Raw genomic sequence first — 14,223 nt, forward strand, 5'->3', positions numbered from 1 at the left:
TAAAAGGAAGATACTAGAAGGTAGTATATAAAAGGAAGACACTAGAAGGTAGTATATAAAAGGAAGACACTAGAAGGTAGTGTATAAAAAGAAGACAATAGAAGGTAGTATATAAAAAGAAGATAATAGAGGTAGTATATAAAAGAAGGACACTAGAAGGTAGTATATAAAAGGAAGACACTAGAAGGCAGTATATAAAAGGAAGATACTAGAAGGTAGTATATAAAAGGAAGATACTAGAGGATAGTATATAAAATTCCGGGTGCAGTCAAAAGATCTTAAATAGTAATAAAACCATTTATTATGAGTCAAAGTTTTGCTCCACTTTGGATGGTTCCATCAGAGCTACGAAAGATACAAACAACTAAAATAATATAACAAAGTAAGAGAATGGAAAAGTAGATTAAAAAATATATAGAAGTACATAAAATTTCCTTTATTTTTTTAATGTGTACTATATTTTCATATACAAATTTATATATATAACAAAAAGGTAATAGACAATTACTTAAAGCAGAAATGATAATAAAGAAAATATATATATATATATATATTAATGTTTCTGTTTTTATTAATTGTCTAATACCTTTTCGTATTTCTTGTTTATTTATACTTTTCATTGCATATCTTATTTATATTTCGTTTAATTTATTTTGTTCAATTGCATATAAATTTTGACATTTTTTAAATCATTTTTTGCCATAGTTTAGTTTTAAGATTTATTTTTGCTATCTATTCTCTTACTTTTTTACATTATTATAGTTGTTTTTATTTTTTTTAGCCTTGAAAAGTGGGGCAAAACTATGGCTCATAATAGATAGTTATATTACTATTTGAGTTCTTTTGACCACATCCGGATCATCTTCCTTTTATGAAACTTTTAAAGCTTAATTTTGATGACGGATGTTTACGGTTCAAGAGATACAGATAAATATAGTTATACTAAACTATCCGGAAGGTAAGGCCCTTATACCGATCCTGTTTAAAGTCTTACTACAACTTATTTCTCAATTTGGAGCAAGAGAAAAAAAAATAACAGGGTCAAGAGCTGTGGATAAGGATAACGTTAATTTTCTTTAATTTAAAAGGAGAGAAAAAGATTCAAAATCAAAGAAACACCCAAATTTATTTAGAAAAATAATATTTAACAACATTAGAGTATTTATGAACACAACAATTTTTAATTAAAAATCAATATTATATAAATTATCAAAAATAAATATAAATATAACTATGAGTAAGTGGTTCAGGCATAGAAATCTAACATATATAACATTTGGAATGTGATGTAAAATGTTTTCACCATTGATATCAAAATGGAATGTCATATCATGGCATATTTGCCACTTATTAAACAATCTGAAAATAATCCTTACCCAAGAAAAATAATTAAACTAGGCCCAACTTAATGTGTAAAAATAAAAACAATACATATTTTTCAAAAAAAAAAAAAAAAAGAAAAACTATAAAACTATAAAAATAAAATTAAATCACAAAGTAAGCTAATCCTTACATAAACAGTACTTAGAACATTTAATAGGAAGCTACATTCTAATCAATTGTATGCTGTAATTTAATAGTAAAAATTCATTTATAATTTCAAAACAAGTATCGAAGAATTTTATAAATACATAATCGGTTAATATAAAATTGAATAAGTTTCAGTACAATTACATAAAAGATATTAAAAATATTTTAAGGGAACAATAAGGGAAGCAAAATGGAAGCTATCGATAGTAAAAACCAAATTCATTTCAAATTTATGATAGTTTAAAACATTAGTTAACCATTATTCTAATTGACCAATAATAATATCTTCTTCAACAATTCTTCTTATCCACTTAGCATTTTAACTAATTTACCTATCATTTTGATTATTAGTTTGATTTCGTTGTAGTAAATTAATGATTTGATATTAGTTTGTGCAGAGACTACTATGTTCCATTTTGATTCTGATTACATTTGTGAACAATTTCTTCTCTCATTCATTAAAGAAATTAATCAAATTACTTCTTCTTCTTTTGCTTCAATTTTTTCTTCTCTTCCCGCCTTTTTTCTCTATCTTTTAAACTCTGATACAACTTCCATCCAAAAAATGCTAAAACAGAACACCACTTTTAGTAATCTTATTCCACATTACATTATAATTTGTCATTAAATTGTTAATACTTACACATTTAATTTAAATAAGTAAATTTTTAGGTCAACAATCCTGAACTAGCATCTCGGGCCTATTATATTCGACAGTAAAAATGGTACTAGTGTATTAATTGGCCTAACACGAGCCATGAATTTCATTTCACAAACAAGGTAAAGCTAAGAAAGTGTAAACAATAACCAATAATCCCCAAAAAATAATTTCATTCTTATAGATTTTTAAAATACATAATAACTTAATGTAGAAGACAGATAAAGAGTTAGGTACTCATTTTAAATAGGCTGGATATGCCCAAGGAGGACAGAATAAATAAATTATCAGCAACAACCGGAATGGATCCATATAAATCAACCAAAATAAAGTTATATACTTTATATCTGGAATAAAGTTTACCATTTTTTATCAACTAACAGACCAAAGTTTAAAAAATATGTTAAACATTCATTATTAAGATAATTATAGAGGAATTTATTGAAAATTAAAAAGAAATCTAAAGGTAAAACGTAGAAGATATATCAATAAAGAAAGAATCAATATTTATATTTTATCGAACACTGACATGGAGGTTATCTTTTCCAATCGCCTTAAAAATAAAAAAACTCTCATTTCTAATGTGAAGGAACCTTTGGAAGTTTCTTTGTTTCTTGACTAAGCGTCAAGTCAACAGCTGCCATCTGCATAAAGCTATAAATCCTACCCACTGTACAAAAGAAAGCATTAAGTACCAACTTTTTTGTTTAGATCTTTATTACTCCTCTACCAGGCTCATCATAAGTGGTGTTTGGACTATTCTTGGGTAATTTTTTTAAATATTTTCTGGAGAAGTGGTGCTATTTATAAGAACTTTTCGTTATTCTCAAGGAATAATCTCCCAGCTAAGTCAAGACAGGCTCGAGTCAATTGAGAGCGACCAGTTAATATTCTGAACATCTTATCCGGTGGTATAACCAGATTTCTTCAAACTATAAAACAGCCAGGAAAACAATGGTCACTTATAATTTTTTTTTTAAGCGCTAAATATCATTGATATTAATTTTCATCAACAATTTTATTAATAGAAAAAGAGAAATCAAGGAATGCAATCGATGGAAGGTAAGAGATTTTTTTAAAGGAAATAGCTCTAGAGAAAACTGAATAAAGAACCAGAAAGCTAGTTTCAGATTAAAGAGTAATCAAATGGGACATGGCAGTCAAGGGTCGAGGCAACATTATCTGAAGGCTTCCCTTAGTATGTTGAGCCAAAGATTTAACTGAACTATAATTGAAAGTAAATGAATAAACATTATAAAAAAATATAAATAAATAACTAAATTTAAATATCATTCACAATCACTTTATTTAAATCACTAGGTTTTTTAATACTATAAAAAAATGCATTATGCTGGAAATATCTAAACTACATCTATACAATTTTTTCTGATCTTGAGAATGTTTTTTATGATTTATGATGTATCACAGTTTGAGCGGCGATACAATATTGTTCAATATCAATACGATTGAGCTTGTGATATCTTTATGTAATACCTTGGCTTACATTATATTATAGATTCATGATAAGTTAAAGGAATTAACTTATCATGAATCAATAAAAAGAAAATTAATATTTTTATGACAGTTTTCTCTAACCTAACAGACAACTAGATATTTGTAAAACATGTTGCAGTTATTCTTTAAAATTTTAGAATTTAATAAACAGTTACCTCATCTAGATTTTAAGATATAATAAAAAAACTACTTTAGTTTTTGAATTATTTAGCTCACAATTAATCTGAACTATGATTGAAATTCAGGATAATTAAATTACTGACCTTACTGAATATATCCGTACTTCTACAGAAACTGATAACCAAGATCAATGAAAAGTACACAAATTGAGTATCAATCTGAAGATGAGTGAAAGTGTTAAGAAATAATATGACTCTTTCATTAATTATAAAAATTTAAGGAAGCTATATACTGTTATTGTTTAATGATAAATTCATCTTCCATTTTCATGTTTTATTTACGATATAAAAACAAATGAAAGATGGAAATGGAAGTTGAATTTGTTAATTAATCAATACCAATAGGAAGATAAATGATTTAAAGTTTATTAAATAAATTTTTAAAAACTTATTTAATAGTGCCAACGTTTCGGCCAGAATTTCCAACCTTCATCAGGGCTACTTATAGAAGATCGGAAATCTAGGTGGAATCACTAAGAATCAGAAATCACTTAGATTTCCGATCTCTCATAAACAGCCCTGATAAAGGCTGAAATGTTGGCACTATTATACAAGTTTTTTAAATTTATTTGTGTTATTTTCTAACCGCACCCCCAAACCATTTTCTCCTCATATGTTATCCGTGGTCAACTATCTTCTCCTCATATATATTATCCAAGGTCAACTATCTTCTCATCATTATAAATTAAAAAAAGATTAAAGGTGATGAAATTGTACAGTTCAAAATTATCAACAATTTTTATTTATGCAAATATATCAACATTTGGTAGTATGTTCTCCAAACATAGGCTTTTAATGCACAGGACAAAATGATTTGGTATAACTTCTTCTGGAAAAGTGGCAATATGCACAATATTTTCTACCATATGCCAAAGGTGCTGTCGATGATGAAGGCTCTGCACTTTTTTGACTTTACGCTATTGGTACTTTATCTTTATTTATATATTCAATTTTTTTCTTTTAAATTTTCTGAAACTGTAGTAATACTCACCTTTGTAACTGCCAATTCTCAATGGAGCTTCAGCATATATTGAACTTTGATAAATATGATAAATGAATTAATCTATACAATGTTTAACATATGAAAAAACACTGCCATTGGCCATCTTCTTGTCTTTCGACCGCAATTCATGTGGTGACACATTTGGCCAAATGTGTCCACAGCACCTTAACTCTTATTGTAATCACTTACAATGCAAGGAATTAATCTATCATCATCCATCGAGGGCTCTTCGTGAGTAAAATAAATCAATACCATTGAACTACTGCTAGGTCTATTATTATATTCAATGTCGAAAAAATCTTCAGGAAATTCCATTTGATTTTTTTAATTGTTCCGATCGTGGTTAAGTTATTTATGATCATGCAGTAGTGAACAAACTAATGGTATGCTAGTACACCATTTACCCATTGTAATGTTCCTCTTAGAATTGTTTATTGATTTTATAAGATGCTTGATAAAGTACTCCCCTGCAGATTAACCATCGGGAACAGTACCCTTTCGTAAATATGGAATAAAATCTAACATATACGTAGATATGTTATCACACATCATAACTACTTTGATACTGTATTTATCAGGCTTGGAAGGAATGCACATTTTGAATTTGCTCCTTCCTCTAAACCCAATAAGCTATTCGTCCACAGTAACATAAGCCCCTAGGGTATAATCAAAGTGCCCTGTGATTTTGAAGCATTATTTCAAAAATATCCGAAATCACAGAAAATCTGTTATTCTATTCCCGGTTCAAACGACTTTCTTTTTCATCAAATTTAAGGAAATTTATGAGAAAATAAAATCTTTTGTTGGACGTGGTGGCAATATATTTGTCACCAGAAAAGTAGATCGAATAGATCAACAGGCAGTTGATTACTTTTGAGAGTGGCAGCTAGAATAGTCAAGCCTAATAGTGCGTTGAGCTCTGAATATAAAATATTCGATAATGTTAATGTATTTTGGATCTTATATCTCATATATTGAACTTATTTCCTTATTTGTATTGTTAATTATTATATCAAGTCCTCAGAGAAAAATAAATTAAAACATTGTAGAGGATCATCACAAGACTAGCGGTTGGCTTTTGGTTTCAATTGAAAATGGACAATATTTCTGGAGAAGTCTTTAATATTTTCTTCTTCGACTTTGGTTTGCCAAATGAAACCATTTTTCCTACTACTTCTTCCCCATCCAGAGTTATAATACAGGGTTTTATTTCAGAAGTCTTTCTTCTTTGTTTGTGATAGTTCTTCATATTTGTTGTTCCTTTTCTTTGTTTTTTTTCTTGCAGGATCAACTGTTTTTTGAGAATCCTCAACTTTCTTTATGTTCCCAACAATTGCTTCAGGAAGATCTGGTAACGCATCTCATTCACTTGAGTCAAAATTATGGTCATTATCACTATCATCTTGTATTTCACAGTCTTCATTACTCGATACATCTTCCTCAGATTCCTCCCTAAACATTCTCAAAAAATCAACTGTGGTTGTTTTAAGTTGATCTATTTTCAAGCTAAAAAGAAATAAAATCTACTAACTTACATAAGTTTATATACAGCCCATACTTAAAAGTCAATTAATGCAAATCTCGAGTCAATATTAATGTAATACTAATCATAAAATAAAATTACTCACTGGAATATGCAATTAATACTAAACATGAGTAAATAATTAAGTATATTGTTATTACTAAACATGAGTAAAAATTACTTAAATATGAAGGTTAATACAAAACATTAGTAAAAATTACTCGCATGAATATACTATTAATACTAAATATGAGTAAAAATTGGTTACTACCACCTTAGAAACTGTATTTAGTTTAAAACCACAAGCACACCTGAAGCACAATAGCTGATATATTAATGGCTAGTGATAACATAGTTAGAAGTAGATAGAGCTAGTGTTTCTGGAATATTAACTGTAACTTTGTTTTTGCAGCAGCAGTTTAGTAAAATAATCTCATATTAGTATTCAATTAATTAACATTATATGACCTATTAAATTTATTCAAATTTATTTAAACTACGAAAAAAGCCGTGGAGAGATTTATTTTTAGATTTTATATATCTTGAAACATAAAATCTCTCATTTCGAGGGAGGGTTAAAATATTTTATTTCTTGGTTAATTACAAAAGGTTCATTACAACCAATGATAAACTAAAAATTGCACAAAATTTAACTGATTAATCAGAGATTTTGTCAAACAATGAGAGATTTAAGTAAATATAAATGTAAAAAAGAGAAAATTAATAAGAAATACCATAAATGCAAAATGTAATTAAACGAAGTTCTATTTTACTAACACAGTATGTATTTAGTAAAATGTTTCTCCATTTATAGTTACTAAAAATAATATGAAGTTACAATCCTAAAATAAAGTATATTTTAAAATAGATATTTTTTATGTCAAAAATCGCAAACCTTGATAATTATCTTCTTTTTTTTTAACATTTTCTTCCTGGTACACCATAATCTACTAAAATTAAAAATCCAATTGAAGAAATCATTTTACCATGGGAAATTATAAAAAATAAAATAAAATAAAGATATTTAACACAGACAATGTTACAGATATGAAAAATTTCAACATCATAATGGTAGGCCAAAAGTTTTGATTTTATAAAACAAGGAATGTTTCGGTCTGAATCCTGCAGGGCTGTATTTTAATTTAAGATCTTTTCATCACATTAACCATGCTCCAGCTATTCAGTGGAACTCCGAGCTCAATCAAAATAAATATATACAACTAAACCACTTTGTGAATTATTCAACCAATGGTTAAAAAAAAAAAATATTTGATAAATAAAAAAAATTAAAATCTTACCAAATATGGAAAGAAGTAACAATAGAAATCCAAAAAACTGCACTGGGATAGAATTAGCAACAGAGTTCTTAACAAGCAGAGGATCCCCATTCAATTGGCGATGAAGTAAAACTTCTCTTATATCACGAAAATCGAGATATGATGATTCTTTCCCGCTCAAAATATCAAGAAGTTTTTCAGTGGATAAGTCTCTCGCGTTTCCATACTCACTTTCGGTATAAATTTCTTCAAGACGTGGATTAAGAAGGGATTCCATATGATATATGAGGGTTCAACTAATTAAAAAAAAATTAAAAATATACATATTACTATCCTACATATGAAACGGAAGAAATCATTATTATACAACTTAAAACTCAATAATGACTTCAATATTATTGAATTAAATTATAATAGAATTAAATTCATAGGTTTTTTTTTTGTAATAAATTAAAAATTATTACTAATTAGAAATCCATTTCATTCAAGAATTTGGAACAAAATATTATTATTTAAGGAATTTTTAGAAAATTAATAATAAGGAAGATTATTTCTTTATTTTACATTATTATTTTTAATTACTAAATATTAATCAAAGTAATCAAGGAAAATAATTTGGACCATATTACACCTTTATTTCTTAATATAAAAATAAACAGTTTTACATATTACATATTTTTAACATTTTTGTGACATTTCAGTCCTAATTTATTGGCCATTCTTAAATAATAAATATCTTAGATTAAATAATTTTATTAGTGATATAGTTTTAAAAAGGAATTGGTGAATAATATTAATTTATTTATATTAGACATAAAAGCTCCGAAAAAATGACAATCTAAATAATGGCTGAAAGTAGGAGAAGAAAACAGATAAGAAAAATTTTTATAATAATTTACAAATGCATTTTTGTGTTTTATGCATGAAACTATATATTGGTAGTGTGATTGGAGCAAGGAGGAATTGAGAATGGCTGATGAATTAGGGAGGAAATGTCACAAATATGTTAAAAATATATATATGTAAAACTGCTATAAAAATGTTAATTGCTATATGAATGGGGTCCAAATGATATTTCTAAATCATTTTTACTGGTATTAATTAACTAAAAACGAATCCCACTAGAAAAACTAACAAAAAACAGATTTTTACAAAAGATTATGCTTTTTTAATATGTCATTTAAATCCATTCCAAATGAAAAATATAAGCCTCCATGCATTGTTTGAACTTTTCAATAAACATATAAATCTCTTAGCATCTAAAACTATAAGTATTTATTACCAAAAAATGCACTAAAACGTGAAGATTTTTGAAGATTAATTGTGACAATTAAAATATATATATATATATATATATAAAGTTAAAATGGCAAATCTAGAAAGAGCCTCGATTCATTTAAGAATGTAATAATCGTGAGTGATATTCAACAGTTATTGACTAACATGATAAATATTTTAAAAGCAATTTTTTAATTAAAAATACGCATTTAACATGTGCGTAAAATAAAATGATGAGATAGCAATAAATATGATCATATTCGAAAAATACTAAGGGTACATATTTAATTGCAAGAAATGATTTTTCTAAAATTAATTGATAAATTTTAAAGATAATGAAGGATATGATCTAGTTGGTGGTTAGGAAAGAACCCAAAATATTAAAAAGTATTGAATATTCTAACAGTAAAAAATGTTTTATATAAAAACAAAGAATACAGATTTAGAAATATTTTATGAAAATTTAATTACCTGATTAAAACAATTCAAAATTACAATTTCTTAAACCACACAAGCACTATCTAAACCTTTTTATAAGAAAATTTAGTAGCACTGATTTATTATCTAGACACATGGTATATTATTAAAAAAGAATAGTCAGCAATAATTATCAAATCTATCAGTAGTTTAATTTAATTGACACAGTCAGCTAAGTTTATCTCCAAGAAGTTATAACTCAAATTAATTAAAACAGCAGTAAAACAAATTTATCTATTACTTAGTATGGTGGTTAGATTACGATCGTATACAAAACTGATTCCAAGATTATGCTACATATATATGAAAATATAAATGTAAATAAAAAATATTACTCTTCAAATTATTTTTATCTGGTTTACCAAATTTGCAATGTTTCAAGAACGCAATAAAAGCAGTAAAAAATAAATAATACATTTATGAACATTATTACTAAAACCTATAACAAAGTTAATGAGTACAGTTTTATTTGAATGAAAGGGAATATTAAAATCTGATACGAAAAATTAAAATGAAAAAATTAACCATCACTTCATTTTCTAATTTTAGTTACTTTTTCAATGCTCCTTGATTTATTTTTTTTTTAATCAAAGTTTTTCAATCCCGTTTTCAATATATGTTTTAAAGGTAAGATAAGGCCGTTCCTAATTCGGGAGTAAGAGGGTGAGTGGCCTAGGTAATTCCTTGACCAATACTCACAACATTGATTAAAATAAAAGCTTAAATAGGAAATAATAAATAGAGAGATAAAATAAAATTATAATATGATTGTTCAAGAAAAATGACTGTATAAACAGTTCACCAGAACACAACTGTCATTCTGGCGAGGCAGGGTAGCGTGTACCCACTTATACAGAATGAGAAACTGGTTGACCCTCGTTGTCGCTAATGACTTGACACCATAAAGTGATTGGTATACAAGTGAATTCATTCTCTCATTTATTGATGAAATATATATATTTTTGTTTATATCAGTACAAATTCCAGGATAATAACCATGTTTGTCATGATAACAAATACTGTCGTTAAACAAAAATGATAATTTCTCAATGGACTTAAATGCAGCAGTAAAAGAGAGAAATCCTTCCTTAAAAACTCATAAACCATAGGGACAGGGAAAAAAATATTGGTGAATGAATAAAACAATATACATCAATAATTGAAAATTAAGTGGATAAAGGAGTAATGTTAAAAATAGTAAATTAAAAAAAATTAGTGTTAAATTTTTTTTTTGTTGGAAACTGTTCTGTTTTTAAGTCCACATAGCCCCTTTTACATCTAGATATCACGGTTATTAATTGGATCTGGAGGTTAGAGTTGCCTAGCTAGTTAGGCAACTACCCCATTCGTCCAAACTAAAGATTCAAAAAATGTTACATAGCCCCTTCAGTTATAGATAGATTTTTTAATAAATGATTTTTGTCTCACACATATCTAATTTAAAAAAACAAACAATAAATGAACGAATTAATTAAGTTATTATTAGAAATATGACTTATAAATAAAAAGTAAGAATTTATAGTAAATAAATATTAATTTGAAATGTAGTTTACTAGTAAAATCTGATACCTAAATATAGCAGCTTTAATTTTTTTTTCTTTTATAGCACGTAAACAAGATACTATTAACTATCCGTATGTTGTAGTTATTTTCATCATGATTAACTTAAGAACATGTTTTTTTTTTAAGCACACAAATCCTTGAAGTAATAAGTAAACGAAAGAATAAATAAATTAAAATAGGACATGGTCTGAGTTGAGGTCATTAAGAACAATTAATAATTTTTTTTTGCTAACGTTTTAACCCACATTTCATCAGAACTATTGTGATTGGTGTATTTGTACAAGATGAATTCATTCATCTAGTTATATAGTTTTTCTTTACCTCAACCCGAAGCATGTTCTTTAAATTCACATATGGTAAATCATTTGTATGCAGTATGATGCCAATTCAAAATAGCATTTACCTCGAGGCATGTTTAACGGACATGAGCAAATAATAATTTTAAGAAATAAAGAACCTGATTATGATATAAGCAGTTTTGAATGATAAAACATTCAACTAAGTAGAATAAAATAAATATTGTCAAATAAACCTTTAAGATTGAATGAAATAGCAGAAATATAAAAAATATTTAATAATTATCTTTCAGTACAATGTATTTCGGTTATATTTTAAATGTATCTTCTCTTTGTATAAATGGTACTTTCTTATCAAATACTAAACTTGTAGTACAGTTCTTGAAGTGTTAAAAATTGGAATTTTCAGCAAATATACATTCATAAAGTTAATTTTCTATAAATAAATCTATTAATGCAAAATAATAAATAATTACTTTTGATAGCAAAATAGAGAGTAAAAGGCTATCAAAACAGAAGGATCATTTTTTGCTCTGTTATCTTTGATGATAAGGATTTTTGTAGTCCTGACAAACAGGGATTGAAAGAGAATTCTGATATTTTTGAATACTTCAAGAATCATTGTAAATAAATCAATTAATCATTGTATATAGTCATTCAATAAGAAAATTATCACAACCAAAGTTGATACAACTTCCAATTCGGACAATAAAAAATCCTACAGACTTTTTTCAGTACCCTACTTACAAACCAATTAAGTCTTAAAATTCTAAAACAAGCCCAATAGTATTCATAGAACGATACAATAAATAAAGTACAAAAAAACATAATGTAAACAATTCTGGTTTCATGAGTAATACCTGAAAGTCCAAAAATGATAAGACCGGGAATAATAAATACTGTGTTGCTAAAACCATGTTCTATAGGACCATCAGGTCCTCCACCAAGATCAACCATTTTGATGAACAAATAATTTCATTCCACGTAAGGTTGTCTTTTATATTCCAAGCGTGTCAACTTGGAACAGGTGATGCTGGAGGCACGCCCCTCCACTTTGGGCAATGCCTTTTAAATCTTGCAGGGCAACTGTCAAACCAGTGTTAGCTTACAAAAAAAAAAATAAAAAAAATAATTTTCATTCTTCGAGAGAATGATTGTACTCCCAAAAATAATATTTTGTTTTTTCCTAATTTATTATTGTAATGTTTTTTTTTTTCCACTAGGTACTTAAACAGCAAGGACGGTGGGAGATTAGTAATTTGTAATTTTACTAATTAAAGATATCCTGGCTTGTATGAAATATTATTGGCGACAATCGAACAATAAGATCAATTAAAATTACTTTAGGATGAAGCCAATTTTGATGGACGAGAAATGTTAATAACTTATAGGCTCAAATAAACTATTTTTTTTTTTATTTTATTTATTTGTTGATATTTACAACTGTATAAAAAAATACAACCAGTAAATTTGATCATAATGACATATGATATGATACAGGATGTAGAGAAACTACCCAGTAGTAGAACTCTAAAACAGTTTACAATATAAGGTCACGAGGCCATCTTCTTTTCAGGCGCCTTGGAGGATTGCCAGGAATGGAAGAGGAAGCAAGGTTAGACACGAGTGGGTTTGGGTGGTTAGGGAGTTTATTATGGAAGGAATAATATCGGGTTCGGGCTAGATCGGTTACAAAAGGAACATTTAGGTCTTTATGAATGAGTTTATTTGTGACGTAATAAGGAGCATCAACGATTTTACGTAGGATTTTGGATTGTAACGATTGGATGCGGGAAGAATTTGATGGTTTGGTGGAGCCCCAGAGCTCAATTCCATATGTCCAAATTGGTCTGATTATTGAAGTGTATACTAATTTTTTGTAATGAATGGGAAGTTTAGAGCGTTTGTCAAGTAAGTGTTGTAGCAATCGGAATCTACGAGCAGTTTCTTGTCGTTTCAGTCTTGTGTGTGGATTCCAAGTAAGTCTCTTGTCAAGATTGAGTCCTAAGTATCGAATCTGCTCAACAGGTGTTAGTGGTGTATTTAGAAAGGATACAGTAGGACAGGAGGGCAGAGGTTTACGACGGAGAGTAAAGGTGATCTGGTGGGATTTTTCAGGATTTATTTTGATTCTCCAGTTTTTACACCATTCTTCAATAGATGTTATGTGTGCCTGTAGTGTTTGTGATGCATTAGTTGGGTCGTTGTTTACAGAAAGTATACATGTGTCATCAGCGTATGTTCTTAGGACTGTGTTAGGGTGGGTTGGGATGTCAGCTGTATAAACCGTATAAAGCATGGGACCTAAGATACTACCTTGAGCTCAAATAAACTAAAATGTAAATATTTAGATTGAGTAGAGTCAATTAATAAAGACAAAATAAAAAAATAAGTCGAAGTGGGACCACATTCTTGCAATGCAGTGACATATCGATGTAAATTGAAAAAATGAATAACTCTAGTAACTAGTAGTAAAGTAACCAGCATTTCAAATTCTCAGCAACTATACATTTCAGTTGAGCTGCCCCATTATTCGAAAATTTATTATAATGTACTTGATTGAAAAAGTAAATCAGATTTCAAAGTTTGCGTCAATAAAACTTTGTTTGTTTTTAAAAAAAAAGATGATGGTCGGGGGTGTGACCATATGAATACATAAATAGGGTTGGTAGATAAGTTCTTTCGGGTGAAAGAAGACTAGGTACATTTTGTACATAATATTTATTTTAATTTACAATGTAATGTCTATTATTTTCGATTACCTCATCTCTCCAACAGCTGAATAATCCCATGTTCATTGAATGTCTGTGATGTATTAGCGAAAAAGTTATCAAAGTGCTCCCAGACACCCTGTTCGTTTTCAAACCGTTTTCCACGGTTTTGTAGAGACCGGAATAGGTGATAGCCACTTGGAGCAAGGTCCGG

At 27.9% G+C, this 14,223-nt stretch overlaps 1 non-coding gene across 1 annotated transcript; it reads right to left on the reverse strand.

The window, feature by feature from the left end:
- Positions 1–1,107: 1,107 nt before the first annotated feature.
- Positions 1,108–12,357, reverse strand: LOC106690219 (uncharacterized). The gene is made up of 2 exons (XR_010843489.1): positions 12,159–12,357; positions 1,108–2,098 (listed from the first exon to the last, which is right to left on the reverse strand). It is a non-coding gene; the product is annotated as an uncharacterized protein (transcript).
- Between the last annotated feature and the right edge of the window lie 1,866 nt (positions 12,358–14,223).

The sequence above is a fragment of the Halyomorpha halys genome, unplaced genomic scaffold (genome assembly GCF_000696795.3).
Source record: "Halyomorpha halys isolate HHAL.00 unplaced genomic scaffold, Hhal_1.1 Scaffold1620.1, whole genome shotgun sequence".
Classification (NCBI taxonomy): Eukaryota; Metazoa; Arthropoda; class Insecta; order Hemiptera; family Pentatomidae; genus Halyomorpha; species Halyomorpha halys.